The sequence below is a fragment of the Carcharodon carcharias genome, chromosome 21, assembly GCF_017639515.1.
Source record: "Carcharodon carcharias isolate sCarCar2 chromosome 21, sCarCar2.pri, whole genome shotgun sequence".
Lineage (NCBI taxonomy): Eukaryota > Metazoa > Chordata > Chondrichthyes > Lamniformes > Lamnidae > Carcharodon > Carcharodon carcharias.
Window position 1 is genome coordinate 73,694,076 of NC_054487.1, and position 13,184 is coordinate 73,707,259.

Genomic DNA, 13,184 nt, shown 5'->3' on the forward strand with positions numbered 1-13,184 from the left:
GCCAACTGAGGCCCCTAAGTGGCAAATTAATGGCCACTTTTAGGCCTTGTCCCACCATCGCTGGTATTAACCCAGCTGCGGGCAGAACTGTTGTCATATAGCGCGCACGACAAGTATAACCATGCAGACAGCTTGAGGCCTCCTGGGGAGGGGTGGGGGGGGGGCGGGGGGGTTGCTGGTGTGGTGGTTGTCCCTTGTTCAAAGGCACTTGGCGACTGATCGACGGACTCGGCATTGGGAAGGTGGGGGGGGTGGCGCTGAGAGCTGAGCTAACCCACAGCCCTTGCTGCCAACACCCCTCATCCTCCTCTCCCACGACACCCAAACCCCTCCCACTTAAGTCAATCCTCAATCCTGGGCCCCCAGCAGCCAGCAGCCACCCTGGTGAGGCTGGTGAACAAAAGAGCTGCCAGCCTCTGATTGACCAGTAGTTCCCGGAGAGGCGGGGGGGGGGCGGGGGGGGCGGTGATTTCTGCCCCCCACCGCCCCCCGGAGTCCTGGGCATGTTGACATTTGAGCTCAATGGAAACAGTTAAACTATTCTAACTTGTGAGTTTATGAATAATACTATGAGAGATGAATTATACCTATAACAAATGAGGCATATATCGTGCATGGTGTCACGCTTGCTTTCAGTAAAACCTCCCCTGTCATTTTTTGCTAACAGTCTATTATTATAAAACAAATGAATCTTCCAATTGATTAATGTGGTTAAAGTGTTGAAAGAATTTGAAAGGGTAGATGAAGAGAAACTATTTCCTCTGACAGAGGAACAAAGAACAAGGAGACGTAATCCTAAAATGAAAACCTGGTAATTTGGGAGAGAAATCAGTCAGGACTTTTTTTCGCACAAAGGGTAGAAGGAATCCAGAATTCTCTTTGATGAAAAGTTGTGGACGCTTGGAGAACTGGAGCTTTCAAGACTCAGATTTTAGATTTCTGTTAGGAAAGGGTGTCGAGGGATATGGAACTGAGGTGGGTAAATGGAGTTGAGGAGCAAATCAGTCACGATCTAAGTGAATGGCAGAGCAGGCTCATAAGAACTCTGAGCAGGAGTAGACCCTATGGCCTGCCGAGCGTGCTGCGCCATTTAGTATGACCATGGCTGACCTTCTGCCTCAACTCCATTTTCCCACTCGCTCCCCATATCCGTTGATTCTCTGACTGGCCAAAAATCTGTCTATTCCAGCCTTAAACATATTCAGCGATGGAGCATCCACACCAATCTGGGGTAGAAAGTTCCAAAGATTCACAATCCTTCGAATCAAGACATTTTTCCTCACCTCAGTCCTAAATGATTGGCCTCTTATCCTGAGGTGCCTCCATGTTCTCGACTCCCCAGCCAGTGGAAACAACCTCTCAGTGCCCACCCTGTCAAACCCCTTCTGAATCTTGTATGCTTCAATGAGATCACTTCTCATTCCTTGAAACTCCAGAGAATACAAACCAAATTTACTCAACTTCTGATCACAGGACCACCCCCTTATCCCAGGAACCAATCCAGTGAACCTTCGCTGTACTGCCTCCAAAGCAAGTATATCCTTCCTTCAATATGGAGACCAAAACCGCAGACAGGGGCTAAATGGGCTGAACAGTCTACTCTTGTTTCTAGGCAATGTGAGCAATAGCATGTGTGGTCCGCTTATTATATAATAATGAATTGTGCTGTATAGGATAGAATTCGGTATTGCAATAAAGCAGATGTACCTCTGATTTCAAAGCGGGCAATGGTGGTCTGGAAGATCAATAGTTTGGCTTTGGAAATGTGATGCATCAGGCGAATAGAAAAAAATCCAAAGCTTTCACACTCAAGTCAGCCAACATAAATTTGAATTTGCTTCGGGAAAAAGAACGAACTCACTCCAGCTTTTCCTTTCGGCAGGGACTTTAAAATCAACAACACAGTAGCACGTGCACAGGGGAGAAACTGGCAAAGATCAAAATTGAGGCACACTGCACAGCATTCCTGATTCTCACTGCACCTGCATCATGACCTACCCAGGTGTCACCAAGATAACAAGCGATGAATTCCAACATTTTTTTCTGAATGAAAATATGTTAGAGAGCCAGAACCCCCAACAGGAGGACACTCCTCTTTAATTTCAATCCAAAAGATGACACTTTTCGGATGTGACTCCATGCTCTGAAGAATACTTAATGAAATAGGTCAAAGAAGAAAGCCACAAAGAATTTGCAAACAGATTCAAAGGCTATAGATTTTGTAAATGCACTGCCACAATAAAAGTGTTCCTTGTCATACATTAGGAAGATTCATTCGCACTCACGACTGTATAACACATAGTCCAGACAAAGATAGGACCTAAGCTCCCAACAAACTGCTGAGAGAAAGACTCCTTTAAGCTGATATATGCAATCAAAACAACATAAGCCAGAATTTTCCAGCCTCTCACGCTGGTGGGATATTCAGCTCCAGTGACCAGAGATTCATCTCCGGTGAACGGAGATTTCAATGGCTCATCAACCCCGTTGTGGGGGAGCCTTCTGCGAGTGGGGGGTGGGGGGGGGTGGGATGGAGAGGGAATGGGGGGCTGGGGGGGAGTGGGGGGGCTGATAAAATTCCAGCCTTAGGAACAGGAGGAGACTATTTAGCCCTTTGAACTTGTTCTGTGTTCCAATAAAATCATAGCTGACCTGTGACCTTACTCCATATGAGCCATTGTCCCATATCCTTAGATAACTTTGGATAACAGCGATGGAAGGTCAAAGGTCTAATCATCACTGATATCAGCTATAATGGGTGCAATAAATTGACCTCAGTGTTCCTGGCTATGTGACAGTGACATTGGCTCATGATTGCTAGGCACCGGAGTGTGCTGAGCTGTGTGATGAACACACGATTGGGGTCTGCTGCCAACCAGTTTACTGACGTTTACTGTTTAGGCCTTCAGAAAGAGGGAATGGCGGGGGTGGGAGTTTGGAAACTGATGGCAGAACATGTTGGTAACAAGGGGAAAATGGAATACAAGAACATCAGAAAAAACAGAATTGTTTGCTAGGAATAAACTTGAGAATTATAGAAACAATTTATTAAATCGATGCCAACAGTTTCAGAAGAAAGAGATCCTGCCTGATTAATCACCCTGATGCTTCTTCCTCTTCTTTCTGCTTTTCCCATTTTACTTGGGGTCGTCAAAACATTGGTTAATCTCCCTTCTCCATCTTCTCCATCTCTTCCTTTCAGTCAGCCTTCCAATCCCGCTGTGTTTAAGTATCTCATCGCCACATCCTTCCATCTGGTCTTGGGCCTTTCTCTTCTCCTTCCTCCTGGCAGTCCCATCTCCATCACTCACCTCACCGCCTCTTCTCTCGCTCTGCAACAGGCGACCATACCATTTCAATCTCTTCTAAGCTGCTTTCTTCAATGCTTCCACACTCTTCACTGACCCCATCTCAGCATCCGTGCCTCAAAAGTATCCAGTCATGTACCTTCCTTATTGCTGTTTCCCAAGTTTCTGCATCATCTCCTTGATTACTTTGTGGAATTACTACCCCAAGCAACTACTGGAATTGTTATGGTCCAATGTATCAAGCCTTCCAGGAAGGCTTTGGAAGCATGAAAGATTTTTGCACAGGTTTAAAATATCATAGGTAAAACTTAATGGTAGATAAGGAATTGGAGAAAGAAAAAGTAATAACAGGTACTGCTTAAGAAAGTGATCGCCTGGGAGATATACTGAGTGGATCAGTGCTAAGGGGCACCATTTCTAATCTAATTGCACAACCCAGCTCTAGCAATGCAGCGCAAGTTGATCACAATATTAAATTGTGAAACAAAATTTGTCAATAGCCATAACTATGGCTGATGGAATTCAGTATATCCAAGTGCACAGTGTTATATTTCAGAAGAAAAATGGGAGGCACATAAATAAATGAGATCAAACTAGCTAGGGAAAAGGCTGAAGGAGATCGCTACAACCATCGTGTCCAGGCATCACAGAACAACAATCAACAAGACAAGCAGAATACTATCAAAGTGATTCAAGGAAGCAAGCCCATCAATAGCTTTTTATGGCAACTAGTGATAGGCAATAAGCACTGGCCTAGCCGGTGATGCTCAACTCCCGATAAAATCGCATGGTTTGCTAGGCTACTTCAGAGGGCTGTTAAGAGTCAATCACGTTGGTGAGGGACTGAAGACCTGACCCAGGAATGGATAACAGGCTTCGTTCCCTAAAGGATATTAATGAAACAGCTGGATTTGTCTGACAATTTGAAGGCCTCACAATCACTTGTACTGACATCACCTTTCTTTTTGCAGATTTTCCAGTGTCAAAGGACGGATTTATGAGGAAAAACTTGGACTCTTTCAGCCTTAAAGGCGGTGAAAGAGAGAGAACTGTTAGATGTGTTACTGTTAGATGTGATTAGGCAGCACTTACTGAACAAACCTGAGTGCGCTAATGGCTACTCTAACAACCAATTTAAGATAACCAGTTGAGCTCGTGTTGTGGCTCATTTACACTTGCTAAAACCAATATACATTTATATTCAGGGACTTATTCTCTATGAGCAAAGGGAATATGTTCAAGCCTTGCACTTTTTTGAATAACCCAGGAGCATGGGGAGCCTATAGTTCCCTGTTCTTTCTCCATGGGAATGCCTCCACAAATCAGGGTCAACTTGCTCTTTACCCTTTTCCCTGCAGCATAAGTAATCGTGATTGTTTGAAATTTTGCATTCTTGCGTTTGTCCTGATGAGTTGAGCTTCTGCAACTTGTCTTTCTTCTCAGCAATAATCAAGTTCTTTCCTACCAATCAACTGTGTGTAAATATAAGATACTAAGTGAAATAGAAAAATCTTCCCTTTAACCTGATTATTCTGGTTGAGGAAAGAATGTTTGCCAGGTTACCAAGAAAATCATCAGCAAGAAATTGTTTCCAAGTTTGTGCTGGTCAAAATCAAATCTATGCATTAATAATAAGAAAACCATTTTCAAATGAATCATAAATAATCTGACAAGCATTAATATCAAACATATGTGGCTGTACAGCCGTAGCCTTCACTTGATGTACTTACTACGAAATCCCAGAACAGAAAAAATATTAAGAAAGCTTCTGAGTTGACAGCACTGGCACATAAGTACAGAAAATGATAAAGATAACTTGTTGAAATCTGAATAGTACGTTTTAGCCTTCAACAGAGAAGCTATCTAAAGTTGAAAGGTATTTTAAACATAAATCTTTACAAATCTGCAGCCTTTTGCCATCAACTAGTGATGAGCTTTGAAATTCAAATTTATCCTAATTTGGTTGTCATGTATTTATTCAAAGGGAATATGAGTTTTGACCCAGTTCCAACAACCAAGATTTGCTCTATCGCTTGGAAAAATGCAGCCTTAGATCAGGGGGAGAGCTTTTCTTACTTTGCAATGTGACAATGTTAGTAATACTCTAAACTAAATATATATCCTTCAACAATTCTCTTTGACTTGTGAAGGCAGCAACTTGAAGGGAGTCACAAGTATATCTTGTTTCATTTTACCTCTGTGGTTGTGTTAGACTGATATACTTGATTACTGCGCTGGTCTGAGGCCTTGGCTGTCGACTGGTGATTTATGTGTTCGAAGGCAGCCTGGGGGAGGCTATCTGTCTGAGGCTCTTGAATCCTCTTGCTGCTTAACACTTGGCACTGGGCTATCTGAATTGTGATCATCGCTGTCCCAATTATCAGGTTTAATTTGCCTATCAGTTACCAAAATGTGTGGAAATTGAGTTACTCTACTGCTGTTACCCAGGCTGCATAGCGATGGCATTAATTTAGTCTATGGCACAGGAAGAACTATTTGTTATTTTACAAAGCAAGTGGTTAGGAACTGGAGTGCACTGTCTGAGAGTATGGGGAAAACAGATTCAATCTTGGCTTTCAGAACGGAATTGGATAAGTAGCTAAGGGAAAAGTTCACAGAGCCATGGGGAAAGGGTGGGGTAGTGGGACTAGATGAGCTACTCTTGCAGACAGCCAACACTGACACAATGGGTCAAATGGCCTCCTTCTGTGCTGTAACCATTCTATGATTCTATTCTATGATTCTATAATTTGCACTGTTGCAACAGGGAAACCGATCTAAAATTGGCCGCATGATAAAGTTTTGGGGTAGATTTCTATAGTGACTGGAGGTAAAGCCTCTCCTGCTATCTATCAGGGGTCATGTGATGTTCTGGGAGACTCTGACCAATGAGCCCTAAATGTGGGCAATTCGGTGGGGCGGGGGGGCTGTTGGCTGGGGCATGTGGTTGGTGGGGCTTCCCGGTGAGAGTCCTGTTCGAACATGTAGCACCTGAAAAGCTCTCTGTAGCAAAGTTTATCTGTTTCTTGTTGAAACCTGACCACTCTATCACATTATTACAATGCCCTTCTCTTATTTTCACACTGGTCATGGCAATGCACATGGTTTATACTTTTAACTTCATATGACATGACCTTGATACAACAGCACACAGGTTTAAAGCATCAAAATGCATAAATCTGATTTTCAATTGCTTGAGTCCTAGACACACCCAGATGAGGCCAGAATCTAAAAGCCTGCAGAAAGTCTAATGGGTAGCAAATCATGGGCTGTGGCGCAAAATGGATGGCATCGTATGGGCCATCTGTTTTACATAGCTCCCGATATTTAATTCCATTGACTGCAATGCCTATTTAACAGCACCACTCAAGACAAATTGCTACCTACCATACCACTCCCCCACCCACCACACAAAACAAGTATTGCTCCCATCTCCATGTAATCCATGGGAATATTATCCATGGGAATATTTTGTTGAAGATCTTTAACAATTTAGAAGCAGTCAGTATATACAGCGAAGCAAATGTTTGTGGAGGCAGATAGAAAGCTGTTTTGATATGGTAGGCTTTTCGATGAAGCAGCTGCCAGCATTTAATTCAACCTGGGTCAGGCCATAACCAGCTAGTGCAGCTCCATCCCAAAGCCATGTTCTCGCTCTGCTGTTGCCTTTAATCCATCATGAAGATCATGAGGTGTAAGGAAATCATGTGATGAAAATAATGGACGGGCGCTAGACAGTGAGCTATTGGAAAGAAGAGATATAGGATCCAAGTCCATCAAGGTTAGTTTTGGCCTAAATGTTTTGAGTACAAATCACCTTGTGAGGAATCCTTCCCATCACAACCATCTGTTACAAAATTGCCTGTGGTTGTCCAATAAGAACTGGCAAGGGACAAAGTTGTTAATTGATCGCACACACTCAGAAAATGTAGGTCTTAAAGAGGATTAAAGCACACAGAAACTAATCTAAAAGGAAAAACATATTTTCAAAAATATATGCATTTGAAAGGGTCACCTACAAACAGAACACTCTATCTAGTTTTCTACGGAATCTACTGGCGTTGCTGATAAACCCAGATTGTAAAATTTTATTTTTTTTTGTCTCTGAATTATTGCACCATCAAATATATTACTGAGGTGAATAGGATAGGTAGGGAGAGCCTTGGCTGTCAACTCCCTGGGAAGAACAAAAAGAAAGACTTGCCTTTTTATAGCGCTTTTCATGACCGCCAGATGTTATAAAGTGCTTTAGAGTCAATAAAGTACTTTTGAAGTGTAGCCACTGCCTTAGTGTAGGAAATGCAGCAGCCAATCTGTACACATCAACACATCAAGCTCCCACAAACAGCAATGTGATAACGACAGGTCATTTTATTTTGTGTTGTCAATTGAGTGACAAATATTGGCTAGGATACTGAAGATAACTTTCCTGTTCTTTGAAATCATGTCAAGGGATTTTTACGCTTGTATTAGCAAGCAGAAAGGGCCTCGATTTAACATCTCGTCTGAAAGACAGCACTTCCAGCAGTGCAGCAGCCCCTCGGCACTGCACTGGAATGATAGCCTAGACCTTTGCGCTCAAGTGACCCACAAGCTAGACTGTTACCAAGCCCCTCAAGTCTCCTCTGCCATTCAATTAGATAATTGCTAATTTGTACATCAATCACTTTTACTCACCTTTACTCGATATTCCTCATCACACTTACCCACAAAAATATTTTGATCTCAGTCTCGAAAGTTTCGATTGTCCCAGCATTCACAACCTTTTGGGGAAGAGAGCTCAGATTTTCATGACCCTTTGTGTGAGGAAGCACTTTATGATTTCATTTCTGAATGGCCTGTCTCAAATTTTAAGGTTATGCTCCTTTGTTCTGTTCTCAGACCTAGCAGAGGAAATCAATTTTCTGTATCTATCCTATTGAATCATTTTATGATTTCAGGAATGCTTCACTTTGTCTCTGTTCCATACTTCTAAGACTGAGGGAAAAAAAACATCAGGCCTGGTTCCAGCTCCTTTCTAAGCAATAACCTCTGTTAGAATGTGCACAGGTATGGATGTCAGGTGAAGATATAAAGTAAATTGTAAAAATACTGGAAATACTGTGCAGGTTTGTCAGTAGTGTCGAAGAGAAAAGACAAGTTGATGCTTCTGGCTAAGTACATTGTTAAGCAGAATCGAAAACCAAAAGATCTGCAATCATTGATCTTTGAATTATAGAATGGTTACAGCAAAAAGGAGGCCATTCACCCTCATCGAGCATCGCTGCCTCTCTGCAAGACCAACTCAACTAGTCCCATTCACCTGCCCTTTCCCCATAGCCCTGCATTTTTTTTTTGTCTTCAGATGCTTATCCAATTCTCCTTTGAAAGCCACAATCGAATATGCTTCTAACACCCTTTCAGGCAGTGCATTCCAGATCTGCGTAAAATGGTTTCTCCTCATGTCACCGTTGATTCTTTTGTCAATCACCTTAAGCCTGCACCCTCTGGCTCTTGGCTCTCCTGCCAATGGGAATCATTTCTCCCTGTCTAGTCTGTTGAGAGCTCTCATGATCTTGAACAACTCTATGAAATTGCCTCCCTTCCCTAAGGAGAACAACACAGCTTCTCCAATCTATCCACATAACTGAAGTCCCTTAGTCCTGAATCCATTCTCGTAAATCTTTTCTCTTTATCTCTTAGCTTTCATTTCCAAGAATGGTGTTAAAGGCTGACTGGCCTCCTTATTTCCAGCATTCTCTCTTTTTACTTCAGATTATCAATATTTACAGTGTTTTTTCTTTGGTTGGATGATCAGTGGCATTTATGATGGTGCTTACAGAGACTATGGAGATCTTGTGGCACAGTGGGTAGTGTCCCTGCCTCTGAGTCAGAAGCTCTGGGTTCAAGTCCCACTTCAGGGCCGTCCATTGACTTTCGGTAGAACTGGACACTCCCGGCAGCGGGTGGGGCTAGAAAATCCCAGTCCAGGACTTGATGGCTAAAGAGGGTGGCTGAAACTTTCTGGCGCCCCCTGCAGGCAGGATCTTCTGGTCCCGCTGAAGCGAATGGGCTTTTGGCTGGCTCGCCGCTTCTCCGGCCCCAGCCCTGCTGTGCAGAGCTGTAAAATTCCGCCTGGTGTGTTCATAATGCAGCCAAACGGATTGGTTAACAACCTGCAAATCCTTCCAACACATGTCAATGGCAGGTGGTAAGAGCAGGAGAGATTCCTGGTCAGACATGTGATGGAAGGAACATTAGAGCCTCTACCATCACTATCCGTAACTCCAGATGACAACGTGCATGTAAAAGTGCCTGTTGCCACAGACTCCCTGAGTGAACTATAACAGAGCACCGCCACAGGAAAATAGTTTGCCCATGCTACCGCCTCTATTTAGACATAATGAATGGGGGTGGGCGAGGTGTCAGACGGCTGGTTGGGAAAGGATGACTTCACTCCATCCACTTACTTTCAATGGTTGTATTGTTGAACTTTCCACATAATTTTGCATTGTAAAAAGTAATAGCTGCAAGGTTTCTCTTTGTTTATGGGTTAATATAGGATTTGAAAACAGCTGAAAATATAACACAAGCTGGCTACAATTAGATGATTCGTCTCATTACAGACTGCAGGAAGGGGTGCCAATGGTATTCTGACGTTAATGAAGGTATATTTAGCTATGTGCTGGATTTTTCCACAACATACCAGGGTATGTTGGACACTTGGCAGAGAATTCTATTTGTGAGATATTTTGATGGCAACAATTTTTTCGTAGTGGGTTGGAGACTTTCCTACAAAAGTTGCTGACCAGATCTTTGGCCAACACAAAGCGTAATTGTGTAGCCTAGGGATCTGAATCTTAAATAAAGTTTGTTAACATTGACACAATATCCCTGTAGCAGAGACTGGGGGATAAGATCTGTGTCATAACACATAAAATTCTTTAGCTCTTTCCCACGCGCTTACCCATTCATGGTGTTCCTCTTTGTAAGGGTTTCAATGCAGTCCATCAACATTGAAAAGAACGTTTTCAACAAATCCTGAACTGCGAATCCACAGTGGCAGCTGATACTCTGCAGGCTATTCCCCCAGTGCCCTGTGGTCGAATCCATGGGTGAACCACCATTGATGAGAGAGCTGCAACAAGCAATCAAATGGATGATTAAAAAACAAAGCCTGCAGCCTCGATGGTATTCCAGCTGAGGCCTTCAAAGCTGGCGGGCTTTTCCTTAGATCATGACCCCATGCACTCATTGGATTTGGGAGGAAAAAGAACTCCCCTCCCCTCCCCCACCCACCTGCCCTCCACCTTCCCCCGACTTCAGGAACGTGACAGTTGTAACTATCCTTAAGAAGGGAGGTACATCACACTGTGGAAACGAAAGAGGTATTTCTCTCTTGCCCACAGCAGGGAAAATTCTGTCAGGCATTTTCCTGAATCGCTGACTTCTTGTGGCCAAGGAAATCCTCCCAGAGATAGCGCCACAGTGTGGCTTTAGCCCTTCCAGAGGAACCTCCGACATGGTCTTTGTTGCCAGATAAGTCCAAGAAAAATGTCAAAAACTACGCCAGGAACTGTCCATTGCATTCATTCACCTGACCAAAGTAAATTGCGAAGCTCTGTGGATTGTGCCCCAGAGATTTGGATGTCCAAGGAACTTCATCACAATCCTGCAGCTGCTTCATGATGAGATGAATGCAATTGTCTTGAGTGGGATATTTGAAACAGTCCCGTTCAAAGTCCAGACAGGACTCAAGCAAAACTGTGTGATAGCCCCCATACTATTTACAATCATCCTGACAGTGGCTATTCACCTCATCAAAGATCAATTGCTCACTGGTTTTATTATTAAGTAAAGCTAGATGGAAAACCCTTCAACCTTATAGTCACTCCTGTGCCAAAATTAAAGCGACCACCGTAGACATACATGATCTACAGTTTATAGATGACTAAAGTGCTGTTGCCCACTCTGCACCAGTGTGGCAAGCCACTCTCAATCTCCTCAATTCTGTATGTAAGAAGCTCGGCCTGTCCTTGAATATTGCCAAAACGAAACTCATATTTCAACCCAAACCTGGTCAGTCAACTATTCCGCCTCCCACGTATGTTGAAGGAAAGGCTCTGGAATGTATTGGGCACTTCCCATACCTTGGCAGCCACACCTCTCAAAAGACCATCATTGAAAAGGAGATCCAACACCGGATTAGCTGTGCCAGCTCAGCCACCTACAAGCTATGGCATTAAGTGTCTGACAATAAAGACTTCCACAAGTCAACAGAAGTCCTATTGTAGTGCAGTGAGACCTGGACTGTGTATCAGCGACACATAACCATAAGACCATAAGACATAGGAGAAGAAATTAGGCCATTTGGCCCATCGATTCTGCTCCACCATTCAGTCATGGCTGATAAGTTTCTCAACCCCATTCTCCTGCCTTCTCCCCATAACCTTTGATCCCCTTACCAATCAAGAACCTATCTATCTTAGTCTTAAATACACTCAATGACCTGGCCTCTACAGCCTTCTGTGGCAATGAATTCCATAGATTCACCACTGTCTGGCTAAAGAAGTTTCTGCTCATTTCTGTTCTAAAAGGTCTTCCCTTTACTCTGAGGTTGTGCCCTCGGGTCCTAGTCTCTCCTACTAATGGAAACATCTTCCCCACGTCCACTCTACCCAGGCATTTCAGTAATCTGTAAGTTCCAATCAGATCCCCCCTCATCCTTCTAAACTCCATGAGTATAGACCCAGAGTCCTCAAACGTTCCTCATATGTTAAGCCTTTCATCCCTGGGATCATTCTCGTGAACCTCCTCTGGACCCTCTCCAGGGCCAGAACATCCTTCCTGAGATACGGGGCCCAAAATTGCTCACAATATTCTAAATGTAGTCTGACCAGAGCCTTATAAAGCCTCAGAAGCACATCCCTGCTTTTATATTCTAGTCCTCTCGAAATAAATGCCAACATTGCATTTGCCTTCCTAACTACCGACTCAACCTGCAAGTTAACCTTAAGAGAATCCTGGACTAGGACTCCCAAGTCCCTTTGCACTCCAGATTTCTGAATTCTCTCCCCACTTAGAAAATAGCCTACCAAAGTGCATGACCTCACACTTCCCCACGTTGTATTCCATCTGCCACTTCTTTGCCCATTCTCCTAACCTGTCCAAATCCTTCTGCAGCCTCCCCACCTCCTCAATACTACCTGTCCCTACACCTATCTTTGTATCAACTTAGCGTGGATGCCCTCAGTTCCTTCATTTAGATCATTAATGTATAAAGTGAGAAGTCGTGGTCCCAACACTGACCTCTGCGGAACTCCACTGGTCACCGGTCGCCATCCTGAGAAGGACCCCCTTATCCCCACTCTCTGCCTCCTGCCAGACAGCCAATCTTCTATCCATGCTAGTACCTTGCCTCTAACACCATGGGCTCTTATCTTACTGAGCAGCCTCCTGTGCAGCACCTTGTCAAAGGCCTTCTGGAATTCCAAGTAGATAACATCCATTGCCTCTCCTTTATCTAACCTACTCATTACCTCCTCAAAGAATTTTAACAGATTTGTCAGGCGTGACCTCCCTTTGATGAAACCATGCTGACTTTGCCCTATTTTACCATGCATTTCCAAGTATTCTGAAATCTCATCCTTAATAATGGACTCCAAAATCTTACCAACGACCAAGGTCAGGCTAATCGGCCTGTAATTTCCCATCTTTTGCTCACTCCCTTCTTAAACAGGGGGGGTTACATTAGCAATTTTCCAGTCCTCTGGGACCCTCCCTGACTCCAGTGATTCCTGAAAGGTCTCCACTAACGCCTCCACTATCTCTTCAGCTATCTTCTTCAGCACAAGAGAAATTCCATTAGTAATGCCTCCGCTGCATCTTCCAGATTCA